Raw genomic sequence first — 19,294 nt, forward strand, 5'->3', positions numbered from 1 at the left:
TAAGTCTTACTACGCTTTAAACTTGTTCTTTTTTCTTTTTGCAAATGGTGAAGTTGGGGCTCAGAGCGGAGCAGTAGCTTTCTATGTTCGAGAAACATATTCAGGAGATATTTGTGAGCACTTACAATGTGTCAGGCACTGGGCTGAGTGCTGAGAATTCAGTGGTAGATAGAATGATAGACCTTGGTCCTTCTGAAATTAACAGCCTACTGAGGCAGAAAGGGATGAAACAGATGAAAGTAACACATCCAAGCAGTGTGACTCTGTGGCTAATGGCAGAGCTGGGATTCGAACCTGAGTGTGAAAGCCTTCAAATCGCAGACTTGTCTTGTGTCTCTTTTCTTGCTTTGGAAATGTCCTTGTTTTACAGTGCTCCTTATTCTGGTGCCTTCTTAGGCTACTGTCACTAAAAAAACTTCTGTTCAATACAGCAGATCTTAATAAACTGATTTGCTTCTTTTCAGTCATAGGGGGTTTTTGGAGAGTGAAGGGTTAAGGTTCTAGCTCCACTTCATACAAACTGTGTGACCTTGGACAAGTCCCATGAACCCCCTAAGTTTCATTTTCCTCAACTGTAATATGAAGTTGATGCGAGGCTCAGCTGAGAGCATGAATGGGAAAGGGCTTTGTAAACATTAAGAAGCTCTCCAAAGCCTGGAGATTATTAAGAACAAGCAAACAAACAAACAAACAAACACCTGTCTAAACCTTCTCAGCAAATAGCTGGGCATTATTCAAAATAGTTTGAGGGTGGTAGCCAGGGTGAGGTTTCTCTTTGCATAATATATTCAACAAAGACTTTAAGCAAATTAATAGCCAAATAAGATTGGAAAAAATAAATATAAGGATTTACAGTCTGTATAAAATTTAAGCTAGTTTTCGAGTCTTTCAAACCTCTTTTAGTTATAGTGAGCATTTCCTTACAACGTGTTCACCAGAAAAACACTTTACTTAACCAAGTAGAGGGGAAAAAAGCAAGCATTAGGTATCTCGTCCACTAGACTGAAAACAGGGAGCTCTGCATTTTAAATTCGCCAAAGCAAACTTCTCTCTCCTTTTCTTTTAGATGAGAGAGTCGTTGCTTATAAACTTTGCTCCCCTGACAACAGCTCCATCCTGAAGAATCTATGCTGTGCACTGCATGACAAGTATAAATACCTAGGACATAGCCAGGCCTTTATTTTCTAGGGGGGTTGCTCTTTTAATTTATTTCCTGACTTGTTTGGGGTCATTATCTGACAGCTTACAATGTAGTCTCTACCTTCAAAAATTTCAGCTAAACCATGACTTGTTTTCTCTGTTGCCCTGGGTTCTACAGATCATAATGCCTGGCACAGAGTAACTGTTCAATAAGTGATAGCTACTCTTAAAATAATAATAATAATTACTATTGCTATTATTACTACTGTTATTATATCTTTGCATACATATTTTTGTAATGAATATGTGGAAATTGAAAGCAGGCCAAAAAAAACCCTGTGAGTAGAAAACAAATTTAAAAATTGTGTGTCTTTTTAGACCCTCATCCCAGCCTGTTTTTCCTTTGTTACACAGAGTTCTAACATGCTTAGCATTTAGGTTATACATAGCAGATTAGAAGTAACAGAATCTTTCTGTAAGGAAAGAAAAAAGTGTGCCTATTTCTATCTGCCAGATACTGAAGGGTTATCAGTGTTCTCTTGCTACTGAGGGTAGAATCGGAACTGGGTTCTGAGTTTGACTCTTGGGTCCGCCTCTTACTGGCAAAGTGTGATTTGGGGCTGCATGTCACTAATCTCTTTTATTTCAAAAAATAAAATAAGATAATGATATAAAAAATAATATCACCAATTTTATGGTGATGATGATATCCATTCCGTAGACTTACTAATAAGGAGAATAGCTAGTGTTTGCCCAGCTCTTTGTATTGCATGTGGCCTTCATCTACGTGGTTACTGTAAATCCCCTAAGAGCCCTGAGCAGTCAGGGTTTGTATTTCCTCTTGACCAGTGAGCAAAAGCAGACCTGGGAGTGAGTGATGCCTCTCTGGCTACACCACTAGTTAACAGCACAGCTGGGACTAGAGCCCAGCTCTCCATCCTTCCATCTACTCTGTTGCTCTTAAGTGTAGTTATTACCATCATCAAATACAGTAGAATATGCCTTTAGCAAGGGTATTTCCAGCCTCCATTTCCCAAGACTCTTCAATTTGTTTGATGCATTTGAGTTAACAAGCGCCTATTCGGTGCCTAATACATCAGGGCCCATGAGGAGGTGGGGTGATGCGTGTGGAAGAGGGTACAAAGCACCCAGATCTAGTGGTACATGCGGACATTAACAGGAGAAAGAAAATTAAAAAAAATTCAAATGGCTTTTATAATGTAGGATTATAACAAAGTAAACAGGGATAAGACTCATCTATTTCCCAAGATCTGATTATACAAAATTAGGTTATTTTGTTATTTTGTTTTGGAGACTAAAGAGGCGAGGCCATATTCTGGTGGCCAGGGTAGGGTTTTCTTTTGAAGAGTATAATTGATTCCATTGTCAGTCATTCCGGGAATTGTTAATTCTAGGGCAGAACTTGAGTGAAATTTTGAACTGGGTCAAGAAGATTTTGGCTCCAGAATTGAACTGGGAACGGAGGATTGAGACAATTGTGATGGTGGTGTGAACAAGAATGGGGGAGTATATTAAGATGAATAATGGACCCCCCAAGATATCAGCTCCAAATCCCTCCAACCTGTAGATGTTATCTTATTTGGAAAAAGAGTCTTTGCAGCCGGGATTGAATTAAGACCCTTGCGATGGGGAGATTATCCGGGATTATCAGGGTGGTCCTAAATTCAATAACATGCGTTCTTTTAAGAGAGGCAGAGGGAGATTTGAGGACAGACAGAAAGAAGGAGACAGTGTGATTTGGGAGACAGAGATTGGAGTGATGCAGCCACACATCAAGGAGTGCCAACAGCCGTGAGAAGCTGAAAGAGACCAGGAACACGTTCTTCCCTAGAGCCTCTAGAGTGAACATGGCCCTGCCTACACCTTGATTTTGGTCCAGTGACACTGACTTTGGACTTTTGGCATCCAGAACTGTGAGAGAATACATTACTGTGGTTCCAAAGCCACAAAGTTTACAGCAGCCCCACGAAACTAATACGGGGCTTAGAGGGTAGTCAGCTGCCCTTGGCCATGTGGAGGACGCACATCTGCAGCATCCCAAACCTCCAACTTCACTGCTGGCAATAATGGCAGTTGCAGCATTGGTGCAAGTGGTCCACAGAGGTGAGCTGATCTTGGAGCAGCCAATATCCACGGCAGCCTCGAGTGGGAGGATGTGAATCCCAGGGCCATTAGCAAGGGATGAAAGGAACTAGGACTCCTCTTGGACTGTGAGGAGAGCCAGGCCTTTGCAAAGGCGGGTGGCAGCATCAGCGCTCACCACGGGCGGAGAGCAGGGACTTCGGGGCTGCTTCAGCTTGGAGGTAGAAGAATGTCTAATGGCAAGGGCAGGCCCGTGCTGCACACCTGCAGGCCCTGGAGCAGGAGTTCATGTGGAACGTGTATACCATATGTCTAAATATTTAAAAGTTATAAATCAACTCAATAAGCTATTAAGCAATATATTTTGAAAATATATTTTGAAATTAAAACAACATGCTAAATGATAGTTTTTGAATGCTGTCTTAAAGCTACATTTAAAATGTAGTCTTTAAGTGAGTGAAAGTTTGGCAAAGTATAAAATATGACTGAATTTAATTATTATTGAATATATCTGAGTGTTCTGTTGATGAGCCAAAAATGTTTGGATGAGTGACAAAACTGAGACATGCATAATTCATGAAGTTTGATGTCATTATTCCATAAATAATTTTTTTGCCTCCATTTCTGCAAAATTAGCAATTATGCTTTTTATCTTCATTATGTAATGCCCTTCTTTATCTCTGTTAACATTCCTTGCTTGGAAGTCTGCTCTGTTTGAAATTAATATAGCTATTCTTGCTTTCTTTTGATGGCATGATTTAAAAGTGCACAAAATATGTAAAAAAAAGTTAGAGAAGGAAAACAAATGAGATGAGGCCAATGATCATTTTGCTTTCTGCCTGGAGGTACTTTTCGGACTACGATATAGGGATGAGAATTTTAGTCAGATCATAACAGTTCTCCCCGAATTCAGAAGTCAGAGATCAGAGTCTGGGGAGGTGGGCTTTGCTGGAATTTGCAGAGCAGAGTACCAGAGAGGAAGGAAGTACACAGAGAGAAAGCTCCAGGTATCTGCATAGGTTTCTCTTGAGTCTACTGTTGAATATGAAGCTGCACATGCATAGGGAGAAACTGTGCAGCCAAGATGAGAAGGACTGAGGAGCTGTAGGCAGGACGATTCCTAAATCTCTCCTAGTGTTGAGAGAGATTTGCAGCCAGAGTAGGGAGACCTCACTGAATACCTAAGGCATTCAGTAAATGACAGAAGGATCATCCCTTGTGAGAAGTCCTACATGAGCCCTAAATTAAAGGCTTCTCTATAAAGCTTAAGTACATTCTTGAAAGGATCAGGCTGATCCCTAAGTCATCTAGCTGCCTACCAGAACAAAGTCTGAGACTCCTAATAGGAAGACAGCAAAGCCTGGCACACAACAATGTCCAGGATACAATTAGAGATTATTAGACAGGTTAAGAAGTAGGAAAATGAGATAGTAATAAAAAAAGAAAACTCAGCCAATAGAGACAGACCCAGAAATGACAGATAATGGAATTAGCAGATAAGAACTTTATAATAGCTATAATTATGTTCAAGTATTTAAAGGAAAAACATGGACACGATAAATATTGAAATGGAAGATATTAAAAAAACAGTGACATAGAACTCTTATAGATGAAAAATATGATTTTAAACAAAAAAATTCATATCTAGTGGGATAACACAGATTGGACGTTATAGACGATAACATCACTGAAGCAATAAATTATCTGCATTCGTCTACTTGGGCTGCCATAACAAAATACCACAGACTGAGTGGCTTAAACAACAGAAATTTATTTTCTCATGGTTCTGGAGGCTAGAAGTCCAAGATCAAGGTGACTTCAGGGTTGGTTTTGGCTAAGACTGCTCTTCCTGGTTTGTAGATAGCTGCCTTCTTACTGTATCCTTGCATGTCCTCTTCTCCATGTGTACATACAGGGGGTGGGGGAGAGAGAGAGAGAGATCTTTGGTGTCTCTTCCTCTTCTTGTAAGAATACCAGTACTGTTGGATTAGTACCACTCCTTATGACCTGATTTAACCTTAATTACCTCACTAAAAGCCTTGTCTCCAAATAAGTCATATTAGGTGTTAGGCCTTCTTCGTATACATTTTAAGGGGACACAATTCAGTCTACAACAGTATCCAAACTGAAGCACAGAGAGAAGAAAATACTTAAAAGGAAAAGACAGAGCCTCTGTGACCCATGAGGTATTAACCTTAGGAGATGCTGGATAAAGAATATACGGGAACTCTCTGTAGTATTTTTTGCAATTATTCTGTAAGTCTAAAATTATCTCAAAATAAAAAGTTAAAAATAAATTTCCCCACAGAACAACAATAACAGCAAAAACATCTTAATGCCCAGATGGCTTCACTGGTAATTTCTACCAAACATTTAAGAATGAAATAATATCAGTCTTACACAAAGTCTTTTTAGAGGAAGAGGGAATACTCTCCAACCCACTTTATGAGCCTAACGTTACCCTGACAGTAAAACCAGACATAGATATTACAAGAAAGGAAAATCCAGTATTAACTTCCCTTATGAATATAGATGCAAAATACTAGTGAAAAATTAGCAAATCATGTCCAGCATATATCCTGTGTTTATCCCAGGAATACAAATTTGGTTTAACATCTGAATTTAGTTAACGTAATACAGGATATTAATAAAATAAAGGAGAAAAGAATATGATCATTTCAATAGACACGGAAAAAGCATTTGACAACATTCAACATCTATTCATGATAAAACTTCTCAGCAAACTAGGAACAGAAGGAAACTTTCCTAACCTGATAAAGGTCATTAACAATAAAACCTCCAGCTGACCTGTCATACTTGAGGCTGAGAATGAGTACTTTCCCCTTACTGTCAAGGATGTCCATTTTCACCAGTTGTATTCAGTATTGTACTAGAGATCCTGGAAAGTGCATAAAATAAGGGGAAAAAAGGCCCTTAGATTGGAAAGGAAGAAGTAAAACTGATTTCATTTGTAGATGACATGATCATACACGTAGAAAATCCCATGAAAACTACAAAAAAGATACTAGAACTAAGTGAATTTAGCAAGGTCATTGGATACAAGTTCAATATACCAAAAATCAATTGTACTTCTGTACAGAGCAAGAAACAATTGACAATGAAATAAAAAAACACAATGTAATTTAAAGTAGCATCAAAAAATTTGAAGTAGGGTAAGTTTATTTAGATATGTGAAAACTGCAAAACACTGGTGAGGGAAATTAAGACCTAAATCAGTAGTGTGATATACTATACTCAAGAATCAGAAACATTATTTTCAAGATGCCAATTCTCTCCCAAATTAATCTATAGATGTAATGAAACACCCCCCCCAAAAAAAAAATTCCAGAAGGCTTTTTGTAGAGATTGACAAGATTATTCTAAAACTTACATGGAAATGCAAAAGACCTAAAATAGCCAAAACACTTGAAAAGAACAAAGTTGGTGGAGTTGCCATAACTTGATACCGCGATTTACTATATAACTACAGTAATCACGACAGGGTGGTATTGGTGCAAAGATAGATATGTAGGTTAATGAAACACAGTAGAGTCCAGAGCGAGAAACACAAATAGAGGGGCAATTGCTTTTTGACCAAGGTGCCAAGACAATCTGGGAAAAGATAGTGTTCACAACAAATGGTGCTAAAACTGGATATCCGTTTGAAAAATATGAACTCTGATTCTTACCTCCCACACCATGTACAAAAATTAACTAGAAACTGATCATAGATCTAAATGTGAAAACTAAAACTATAGAAAAAATGGTGATCTTGGGAACAGAACAAAATTTCTTAGGACATAAGATCACAAATCATAAAAGAAAATAATTGATATATTTTTCTTCATCAAAAGTAAAAATTCTACTCTTCAAGGTAAAATATTAAAATGAAAACTTAAGCCACAGTCTGGGAGATATATCATAAAAATTAGGATCAAGAATATATAAATTCTTTTTTTGGGGGGGGCCATGCTGAGCAGCTTGCAGGATCTTGTTCCCAGACCAGGGGTTCAACCCAGGCCGTCAGCAGTGAAAGTGAGGAGTCCTAACCACTGGACCACCAGGGAATTCCCAAGAATACCTAGAGAACTTCTACAGTTAATAAGAAGAAGACAAACAATCCAGCAAAAATCAGGCAAAAGCTTTGAACAGACACTGTATGTGCAAAGATAAATGAACAACCAATAATCACATGAAAATATGTTTGATATCATCAGTAGGAAATTAGAAAAATTTAAATTACAATGCAGTTCCATTATATACCCATCAGAATGGTTAAAATTAAAACGACTGATCATACTTAGAGTTGGGGAGGTGTGGAGCGACCAGAAGTCTCATAGATTGCTGGTGGGCATATAAATGGTATAGTGATATAGACAGTTCAGCAATTTCTTATTAAGTTAATCATACTCTAACCATACAACCCAGCTATTCTACTCTTAGGCATTTATCCGAGAGGAATGAAAATGTACACATGAACCAACGTTCACAACATTTTTATTCACAACAGTTCCAAACCAGAAACAACGCAAATGTTCATCAACAGGTGAATGGATAAGCAAATTGTATATCCATGCAATGAAATACTTGTCAGCAAAAAAGGAAACGAATTACTGATACATGCAGCAAATGGATGCACCTCAAAAGGTGAGTGAGAGTAGAAATACTGAGTGAAAGAAGGCAGATGCCAAAGACTACGTACTATATAATTCCACTTATATGCAAGTCTAGAGCAGGCATCACTAGTCTATAATGACACAGAGTAGATCAATCAGTAGTTGTCTAGGGCCAGGGCTAGTGGGTGGGAGTTAAGATTGACAGGAAAGGCACCTGAGGGAACTTTCTGGGGTGATGGAGATGTTTTCTATCTTGATTGTGTTGGTGGTTACACCTGTGTATGCATTTGTCACAACTCATCTGTTTATTTAAAATAGGTGCATTTTAAGGTAAGTTGTATCTTGATAAAATTGCTTTAAAATTACAAGAAATTATATCTAAGCACTTGAATGCCATTAGTTTGCATTCCTGTCTTGTGTTAGAGAGAGAATTGGTAGGTCAAATATAATATGTGTTTCATCAGGATCTTACAACTCTGATTGCTAATAGGCTAGATCTTAAATGTTCTCACCATAAAAAGGAAATGATACTTATATGAAGTGACAGGGGTGTTAGCTAACACTACCGTGGTAATTATATTGCAGTATGTAAATGTATCGAATCTGTTGTACATCTTAAACTTATACAATGTTATATGTCAATTATATCTTAATTTTAAAAAAATCTTACTACTTTGAGCAGTTCTTGAAAATACTGAGTATAATCTTTGAATTGCTCTAAAGAATGATACTGGTATCAGCCAGTTGAGGCTGAATCTTCTAGTAATAAATTAAATTGTGTACCTAGAATTCTGGCTGTATACCCTTTCCTTCACTCACCATGTTAGCATCTTTATCATAGGCTTACCCTCAACAATTTTTAAAATCAATGCCTAAAACTTAAGGTGATTTTTTTCCAGTTCTTTATTAAATCAAAAACTGTATGTTTTAGAAGAGCTGTGACATGAATCTAATATCATTAATTTCAATTTGTTTTCCAGTTGTTCCACATGACTTTTATACCTGCTACAAAATAGTTGTATTGAACAATATTATTTAATATTATAATATTTATGTTATTTAAAATTTAAAAAATAAAATGTCTTCCCTCTTTATTCCTCATTAAGTTCAAAATTTCATGTTGAATTTTTCATCCTGCAGAGATATCATTTGTCCCATTATTTAAAAAATAATTTTTCAAGTTCTGCTATTATAGCAGCAAATGTCAAAATCATTTTAACTAAATCTAAATATTTTCCATTGTGGTCTATAACTATTGTGCTTTTAGTCCCATTTAAAGTATCATTCATTATATTTGAGTAAATATTAGACATACAACACTATTCTTCAGAACATCAAGCCAATATTCAATATCCCTTGATTTTTTGGATACTATGGAAATCTTGCCATTTTTTTAAGTTTTGATTTTAGTTCTAGGAATTTCAAATTTTTTTCCCCACTGTTTTCAATAAAAAAATTTGGCAGACTTTCTCTTTAAGTTTTTCTACTTCTTTATTCCTTTTAGCTTTTTTCTTTTCTGAATTTCACTTTCTATTTCTATCATGATCACAACTTTTATTCATTCTCAATGATCTAAAGGATTGAAAATAAAATGTAATTGTATTTAAGGTATATATAATTTGAATATTCTCATTAATCCATGTAAAAGTAAAAACATATTCTTCATATGTTGTTTTAAAAAGTTATCTTTTGTGGGCTTCCCTGGTGGTGCAGTGGTTGAGAATCTGCCTGCCAATGCGGGGGACACGGGTTCGAGCCCTGGTCTGGGAAGATCCCACATGCCGCGGAGCAACTGGGCCCGTGAGCCACAATTACTGAGCCTATGCGTCTGGAGCCTATGCTCCGCAACAAGAGAGGCCGCGATAGTGAGAGGCCCACGCACCGCAATGAAGAGTGGCCCCCGCTTGCCACAACTAGAGAAAGCCCTCGCACAGAAACGAAGACCCAACACAGCCCAAAATAAATAAATTTTTTAAAAAAGTTATCTTTTGTAAGATATTTAAATCAAAAGGTGAACTACAAATTGTACTTGATGAATATCAAAATTATAAAATATTTAAAGGTAAAATTTCATTTATTTTTTTGAAGTTTTAGTTAGAAATATTCATATATTTTAATGAAAATAAAACTATTAAAAAATCTAACAGTCATTGGCCATCTAGATACCGTTTTATAAGGTGTTATCACTTCACTCATGTTTCTTCTAGACCTTCATATAGTATATACTTTTCTGAGCAATTGAATTGTTTAATATTACAAAGTGTTCCTTAGCTACTGTAACTATTGTGTTCATTTGTAAATGCCTTTGAAATTATGAATTGGAATGTTAAAAAAGAAGAGAATGAACACTCAGCACTACTGGAAAGCAATACTTTGCTATGCAAGAATCGATTGCATTTGTGCTATCTGAATGGAAGGATTTGACAGTTATGTGTCTTTTCTCCTATCTAGGCACTTCCACCCCTCAATTCTCTCTGCTCTCAGAAGCAGGGTTGTTTCCGATATTGGCAGCACAAATTCTCACAGCACTTGGACCCGGCTGCTCATTGATTCAGGGATAGAGGGAAAGAGAGGGTGGCTTTTCCTGGATCCAGTACAGCGCTGGTCCAGGGACTGGCTGTGTGATAGATGGCACTGTGCCGGTTCTAAGCCCCAGTCCACAGTGTGTGTGTACGTGTGTGTGTGTGTGCATGCGTGTGTGTGTGTGTGTGTGTGTGTGAGTGATGTGTGGGGCCCTCTAACCTATAGACCCATGGCTGCATCCCTCTCACTGAGGACTAAAGGTGGTCCTCGGCAAGCCAGCCATCGAGGCCTCTTGAGGAGTACGCATGTGGGCTCTGCAGAACGGAAGTGTATAGAAACACAGAGAGCAGTCGGGCACCTTAAGAAAACCCCAATGAGATGATTTCTGAGTTCCTTGGTACCTCGGTGCTCAGCAGAGCTGTCTTTGCTCTGTTGAGTTCTCATCTAACTTGAACCAGAGAAAGTTCATTTTTCATTTTTAATCAGTTTTCTATATTGGATTTTTGCCCATGATTTTGTTAGGAAACAAAAATTTCTTATACTAAAAAAAAAAAAAAGATAGGCAAAGTGATCTGGTCCAATTACCATCCCACACTCCCTTTCTAATTGGGAAGACTGAGGCCAGAGAAGGACAGTGACTGTCCAAGTTGACTGTCCAGTGAGCTTCAAGGTCCAGACCAGAAGCCAGGTGCCCAGACTCCCTGCATGTTCCGCTTCTTCCTGCCCTATGGAATCAATCAAGGATGGAATAAACAGCATATTATTGTGTTGATCTCAGAGAAGAATTTTATGATCTGTTCAGTCTCTTCCTAGAGTTGGCCTGGCCCTGAGCAGGCTAAAAGACATTGTGTCCCACCCTTAGGTTTTGGAGGCCATTGCTGAAATCAGAGATCTCATGCTCATATGCGCTCTTGGCCGACTTGTAATTTTTCCATTGCTTATAGAGTATGTGTTGAGAAAACATCAGGCACCAAGTTTGAGCTCTATCCTATTCCCTTTCTGTCCATCTGTGGGTGTCTTCCTCTCCATCTTCATTCCACATTCATTCAAAATATTTATTAGTACCTGCTGTGGACCAGTTATCACAGTATAGCAGCTCAGGGACACGGTTGGCCTTTGTCTTTCTTTAACTTACTTCTCTGTCTTTGTTGCTTCATTTCTCATTGTGTCTCTCATCTGCATACGTGTGTGTATCTCTCTGGTTATTTTTGGTCAATATCTCCCTTCTCTCTCTTTTCTTCTTCCTTTCTTGCTTCCTTCCTTCCTTCCTTCCTCCCTTCCTTCCTTCTCCTTTCCCTCCTCCTCCTCCTTGTCTCGTATCGCTCTACCTTTCTCTATTTTTATTCCCTTATTTCTCACTGCATTTGCTCTCTTTCTTTTTCTATTTAGCTTCTCTCACTTTTCCATTGTCTTTTGCTTCCTTCTCTGTTTGTTTCTCCTTTGTCTCTTCCTGCATCTCTGTGCTGCCATGTCTGTCTCCTCTCAGATTCTCTTTACAGACTGCGTGTGCACTTGTGCACAAAGTGGGAGGCTGCAAAGGCCTCTTGAATTTCTGCTCTTCACCCAAGTCCATGGGAGGACACTGAAGCCACCCCATTTGTTGAACAGATTTCACAAGATTTCCTCTTCTGATTATTTGGTTCTGTAAACACATTTTGATCCCACTGAAGAGGAGCTTTGGATCTCATTGGGCTTGTGCATTAGACAAGCAGGGGCCAGGTTTTTTTTCAGGTTGTAAGGAGATCTGCCCTATCTTTAAATACTACATGCTATGAAAATAAGTCACTAGGCCCAGAGTAATCAAGGAGGGTTCCACAGAGATGATAATATTTGATCTGGGCCTTGAAGCATGAATAGGAGTTTTCCAGGAAGAAAAGGGTGAAGAGCATGCTTTGTAGAGGAAATGGCACAGAAGGATAAAGCAGTCTGGGAGATTGAGAACATAGTGTGTAAGAGGATGAGGCTGGAAAATTATGTTAGGACCCAAACCTGGGGGCTTTGAATGCTAGAATGAGGAATTTGGCCTTTTTCCTGATGGCCATGTGGGGTCTTGGGAGGGTTTTAAGCAGGAGTGTGGCAGAGTTAGTGTGGTAGATGGCAGGGAGGTGTTCAGACTAGAGGCCTGGAGAGCAGGGGGGAGATTGAGGCAGTGTTCCAGGTAAAAGAGGATGGGCCATGGTGATAATATTCCTTCTCATTACATCATGCTTTTCCCTAAAATTTGGTTCCATCTACTCTGCATGAGGGTTTGTATTCATTAAAAAAATGTTAATGAACCTAAACTATGTACTCACTTTGTGAGGTGTTGGGGGTATGGAAATGACTAAGACATTATTAAGCTGGAGTCTCGAGGAGCTTACAATTGAGAGGGGATATAGACACATCGACACATTGACAGGTAATTTCTTCATAACCCTTTATGTGCAAGGATAGAGGAAATAACAGGGGGATGTGGTGGCCCAGGGGAGGAAACTAACAGTATGGGAGGAGGCCAGTCATGGTGGGCTTCCTGGAAGAACTGAAGCTTTAGCTGTTTGAATGGCAGGCCAGAGTTATGTAGAGCCATAGTTTTCCAAGTATGGTCCTTAGCCTAGAAGCACCAGCATCACCTAGGAAATCGTGAGAAATGCAAATTCTTGGGGCCCATCCCAGACTGACAGAATCAGAAACTCTGGGTATGCGGACCCAGCCATCTGTGTTTTAACCAGTCTATTGATGTCTGCTGAAGTTTGAGAACCACTGCTCTAGGTAAGGGAGGGAGGAAGTTGCCTCAGGCCAAAGGAGCAGGTGTGCAAAAGCATTGAGATGGCAGATGGCTGGGTGGGAACATCATTCAGGGGCTGGAGGGCAGGGTCACTGTGTGGATGTACTGCAGAAGAGCCTGGAAGTCTGACTCAGACAGACAATGGAGGGATGTAGACTGTAGGGATGGGAAGCCACACAGACAGCTCAAGAGGAGGTAGGCATGGTCAGATTTCTCTCTAGAGTCAGTGTGAGCTGGGCATATGTAAAGCAGGCACTCCATCAGCATCTGTTGATTGGACCCGGGAAGAGCTAGAATTGTCCCCTTCATCTGATGATGCCTGTGCTCCAGATCAGGGAGGGCAAACAAAGATTCATCTCTCGTGCCAGCTCTGGTCCATCGGTTGCAGCTGCCTGAGTGCTGTATTAAGAAGGATCCTGAGTCAAGTCTGGGATGTAGAGAAATGAAGTTTGTGACTAAGTAGCCAAGGTTGCCATGGACATGAGTTGTAGGGGGTGAGGATTTGTTGGCTCATATGCTCCATATTAAATTTGAATTGCTCTTGCCAGATAATTAACACAATGAAAATAAAAACACATGTTTTCCAGAACTCATTTGTACTCAGGAAACCCAGCCTTGCTCCCAGTCATTAGCAGCTAGAATCAATTCTAAATTAAGGGGAGTAGAGTCACTGAGGGACATGGAATCCTCTCCTCTTCATACCCTCCACAATGTAAACTCCTCCTGTTTCATGACACAATGACTGAATTTCTACCGTTATGCTTTTTTTCAGAGTCAGGCAGCTCAGGTCCCTATAGAACCGAAGATGCTGCAGGAGAGGAGGAATCAGTTCATCAAGAACACATCACTCAAGGCAGAGTCAAGATGGCAGCACGGGAAGATGTGGAGTTCATGTCTCCCCATGATTAGGGCACCTGTCGGATGCTGGTGGGGGGGACTTCGACACCCAAGGAGACGGAAGGAACACCCAAACGAACCGGTAGGACATGGGGGGACTGAGGGGAGAGGAGAAATGAAGGCCAGACAGGACCAGTGCCCCTGAGGTCTGGCTCAGAAGGGGGAGGGGTTCCCATGCCAGGAGGGACCCTCAGGGGCTAGGATCGGGGGGAGTGCACCAAGCGTTTCCCCTGCCCAATCGGCCCGGGAAGTCTGCTGGGCTCTTGGGCCAGGTCCTATACCCTCAGAGGCCCCCTCCAGGCTGTGTGGGTCCTGGGGGTGTAGGAATGAGGCTGTGGGGAGAACAGGAGAGACAGGTGGGAGGGGCCCTCCAGGACCAGAGGAGTGGAAGAGGAGTGGAGGGCGTTTGCCGCGCCCACTTGGTCGCAGGAAGCCTGCTGGGCTCCCAGGTGGGGTACCCTGCCCTCTGAGACCAGAGGCACGCCTGGGCCCTTTCTGTTCTGTTGAGCCTAAGCCCCACCCCTCACACCCCCAAGGGCCTTTTCCAGCCCTGTGGGTCCTAAGCATAGGCCCTGCTCCACCACTCAAACCCCGCTCCTGCCTAGGCCCTGCCCTCTACAGCCAAGGCCTTTTCCACCGTTTTTTTTTTCTTTTTTACACCACCCCCTGCCCTTTTTTTTTTCTTTTCTTCTCCTCTTTTTTACTATTGTAGTTTTGTTTTACCCTCTGCCTATTGTTTTATCTACATTTTTATATTCTTTCTAACATATCTGTTAGTTTGCTAGTCTAATTTTATTTTTACTCTTTGTTATTGTTCTTCTTTTTTTTTTTCTTTTTTTGCCACCCCGTGCAGCTTGTGGTATCTTGGTTCATGAGCCAGGGGTCGGGCTGAAGCTCCTGTGGTGGGAGCTCCAAGTCCGAACCACTGGACTAACAGAGAACCTCAGACCCTAGGGAATATTCATTGGAGTGAGGTCTCCCAGAGGTCCTCATCTCAGCACCAAGATCCAGCTCTACCCAACAGCCTACAAACTCCAGTGTTGGAAAACTCAGGCCAAAGAGCCAGTAAGACAGGAACACATCTCACCCATCAAAAAAAAAAAAAAAAAAAAAGATGGCAAAAAAATATGTCACAGATGAAGGAGCAAGGTAAAAACCTACAAGGCCAAATAAATGAAGAGGGGAACCTTCAGGATGGCAGAGGAGTAAGACGTGGAGATCACCGTACTCCCCACAAATACATCAAAAATACATCTACATGTGGAACAACTCCTATAGAGCACCTACTGAATGCTGGCAGAAGACCTCAGACTTCCCAAAAGATGCCCTCAGGCAACCTACACGCAGAGGCAGGGCCAAATACAAAGCTCAACCCCAAGAGCTGTGCGAACAAAGATGAGAAAGGGAAATTTCTCCCAGCAGCCTCAGGAGCAGCGGATTAAACCTCCACAATCAACTTCATGCACCATGAATCTGTGGAATACCTGAGTAGACAATCATCCCAAAATTGAGGCGGTGGACTTTGGGAGCAACTGTAGACTTGGGGGGTTTGCTTTCTGCATCTAATTTGTTTCTGGTTTTATGTTTATCTTAGTTTAGTATTTAGAGCTTATTATCATTGGTAGATTTGTTTATTGATTTGGTTGCTTTCTTCCTTTTTATATATATATATTTTTTCCTTTTTCTCTTTTTGTGAGTGTGTATGTATATACTTCTTTGTGTGATTTTGTCTGTATAGCATTGCTTTTGCCTTTTGTCCTAGGGTTCTGTCTGTCCATTTTTTTTTTTTTTTGTATAGTTTTTAGCACTTGTTAACATTAGTGGATTTGTTTTTTGGTTTGGTTGCTCTCATTGTTTTTTTTTACATTTAAATTTTTAAAAATATTTTTAAAATTTTTTATTTTAATAACTTTATTTTATTTCTTTTTTTTTCTTTTTTTTTTTTTTTCCCTTTTCTTCTCAGCTGAGTGGCTGAAATGGTCTTGGTGCTCTGGACAGGTGTCAAGCCTGAGCCTCTGAGGTGGGAGAGTAGAGTTCAGGACATTGGTCCACCGGAGACCTCCTGGCTCCACATAATGTCAAACGGCAAAAGCTCTCCCAGAGATCTCCATCTCAGTGCTAAGACCCAGCTCCACTCAACAACCAGCAAGCTACAGTGCTGGACACCCTATGCCAAACATCTAGCAAGACAGGAACACAACCCCACCCATTAGCAGAGAGGCTGCCTAAAATCATAATAAGGCCACAGACACCCCAAAACACACCACCGGACACAGTCCTGCCCACCAGAAAGACAAGATCCAGCCTCATCCACCAGAACACAGGCACCAGTCCCCTCAACCAGAAAGCCTACACAACCCACTGAACCAACCTTAGCCACTGGGGGCAGACACCAAAACAACGGGAACTACAAACCTGCAGCCTGAGAAAAGGAGACCCCAAACACAGTAAGATAAGCAAAATGAGAAGACAGATAAACACACAACAGATGAAGGAGCAAGGTAAAAACCCACCAGACCAAACAAATGAAGAGGAAATAGGCAGTCTACCTGAAAAACCATTCAGGGTAATGATAGTAAAGATGACCCAAAATCTTGGAAATAGAATGGAGAAAATACAAGAAACGTTTAACAAGGACCTAGAAGAGCTAAAGAGCAAACAAACAATGAGGAACAACACAATAAATGAAATTAAAAATTCTCTGGAAGGAATCAATAGCAGAATAACTGAGACAGAAGAACGGATAAGTGACCTGGAAGATAAAATAGTGGAAATAACTACTGCAGAGCAGAATAAAGAAAAAAGAATGAAAAGAATTGAGGACACTGTCAGAGACCTCTGGGACAACATTAAACACGCCAACATTCGAATTATAGGGGTCCCAGAAGAAGAAGAGAAAAAGAAAGGGACTGAGAAAATATTTGAAGAGATTATAGTTGAAAGGGACTGAGAAAATATTTGAAGAGATTATAGTTGAAAACTTCCCTAATATGGGAAAGGAAATAGTCAATCAAGTCCAGGAAGCACAGAGAGTCCCATACAGGATAATCCAAGGAGAAACATGCCAAGACACATTTTAATCAACCTATCAAAAATTAAAGACAAACTATTAAAAGAAGCAAGGGAAAAACAACAAATAACATAAAAGGGAATCCCCATAAGGTTAACAGCTGAACTTTCAGCAGAAACTCTGCAAGCCAGAAGGGAGCGGCAGGACATATTGAAAGTGATGAAAGGGAAAAACCTACAACCGAGATTACTCTACCCAGCAAGGATCTCATTCAGATTCAGCTGAGAAATAAAAACCTTTACAGAGAAGCAAAAGCTAAGAGAATTCAGGGGAGAGAATTCAGAACCTAGGGTCAGGACAGGAATAAAGACGAAGATATAGAGAATGGACTTGAGGACACGGGGACTGGGAAGGGTAAGCTGGGACGAAGTGAGAGAGTGGCATGTTCCTATATACACTACCAAATGTAAAATAGATAGCTAGTGGGAAGCAGCCGCATAGCACAGGGAGATCAGCGCGGTGCTTTGTGACCACCTACAGCGGTGGGATAGGGAGGATGGGAGGGAGACGCAAGAGGGAGGAGATATGGGGATATATGTACATGTGTAGCTGATTCACTTCGTTATAAAGCAGAAACTAACACACCATTGTAAAGCAATTATACTCCAATAAAGATGTTAGAAAAAAAAAAAGAACTGTAGTGTTAGCTACATTAAATTTATCTTATAGTCTAGCTTTCAAGAAAATGTTTGCTTAGGAATGTATTTCATAATAATATAGCTTCTAACCTGAAATAACATGACACTGAAAGACAACATTTTAAATATTAGATCCTAGACCATGTCCAACTTTTGCAGAGCTTATCTAGTATAAAAGCCCAATATAGTTTGATTGAATTTGTTTTACAGTCAGCTTATCTACCCTACTTTTTATTAACAAATGTCAATTTTCAAATTTTTCCTACTTATTATATCTAACAAAATCATAATATATGAGCTGTCACATCAAATCTTATTCTATGCATAGAAAAATAGACTGTGAGCAACTCCTTTGTCTATGCTATATAGTTACCAGATCAGTTAATCTTACCTTTCTAAATTGGAATTATATTTGAAATACAATTTCAATAAGCCATTGCTATCATCTTCTTCAACCTTCAAATTCTCTTCTGAAAGAATAACTAGTATCTTCCCTCTTCCTTTTGATTTAATGCACAACTATAGCTTCGTTAACCAGTTTCAAAAAGTGAAGATTAATGGGTATTTATCCGATTAAAGAATATAAATATTTATTTTGAATGCAGATTTAATAATGTAATAATCTCTTATAGTGACTACCATCAAGTTACTTTCATTGAATAATCTATGGTCTGGACTTAAGTTGTTATTGCCTTCCTTGTTTTTGTTGTTGATGATGATGCTTTTTAAAATGAACCTATCAACAAGTTGTAGGTATTTGAATATTGCAGTGGTTTCTTTCTTATGTGTGAATACTCAGCATCTATTACAATGCCTGCTATTTAAAGGGAGTTCAGTACTTGCCCAAGAGATTTTATCAGTGCTTTTGAAAAATATTTCATATAGGTAGCTGCATGTAGATGCTGTATATTTATATCATCAGATTTTATAGTATCTTAATTTCATAGACTGCATTTGGAAGCTAATTTCAATGATTATTTTTTATTTCCTAAATGATATCCTAAAGTGTAAATGTATGAAAACTACATATTTCCAGAAATGGGAGTTTCCTTGCTTTATCTACTGGAAAATAGAAATTTGTTTTCTGATTTATTGGTGTTGTTGAGAATGGATAAGATATTTGTTTCTAACTTCTTAAGAAAAATGGCATCAAGATTTAACTGTAATAAACCTAATATTCCATATATGACCTCCTTATAAGATCTATTACAATGAAATACACAATGATTTAATAAGTATATATTTAAAATTTAAAATACCAGATATATTTGTTAATCCTTGAAAAAAACAAATTCAAATTTATTTCTATGTTCTAGTACCTTCTTATATATTATCTGATAGCAAACTTGTACTTAAAAATATTAATTCAATTTTACAGTTTAGACAGTATACCTACCTTGCTTCCACTTGTTTGAAATCTGGATTTGAATTGTCATCTTTTCAGTTGTAAAATATACTTTTTCTTCACCACATAAAAAAAATAAAATAAAATAAAAAATAGGTGGAAGACCTAAATAGACATTTCACCAAAGAAGACATACAG

General features: G+C 39.3%; 1 long non-coding RNA gene across 1 annotated transcript in view; it reads left to right on the forward strand.

Moving 5' to 3' along the window:
• The window catches only part of LOC132432374 (uncharacterized), a 184,792-nt gene extending 169,733 nt beyond the window's left edge, over positions 1–15,059 (forward strand). Inside the window, exons 3-5 of the long non-coding RNA XR_009520880.1 lie at positions 7,687–7,890; positions 13,919–14,125; positions 14,897–15,059. This is a non-coding gene — a long non-coding RNA (uncharacterized lncRNA). The remainder of the gene's footprint in view (positions 1–7,686; positions 7,891–13,918; positions 14,126–14,896) is intronic.
• The last annotated feature ends 4,235 nt before the right edge of the window (positions 15,060–19,294 follow it).

This window comes from Delphinus delphis, chromosome 1 (assembly GCF_949987515.2).
Source record: "Delphinus delphis chromosome 1, mDelDel1.2, whole genome shotgun sequence".
NCBI classification, from domain to species: Eukaryota; Metazoa; Chordata; class Mammalia; order Artiodactyla; family Delphinidae; genus Delphinus; species Delphinus delphis.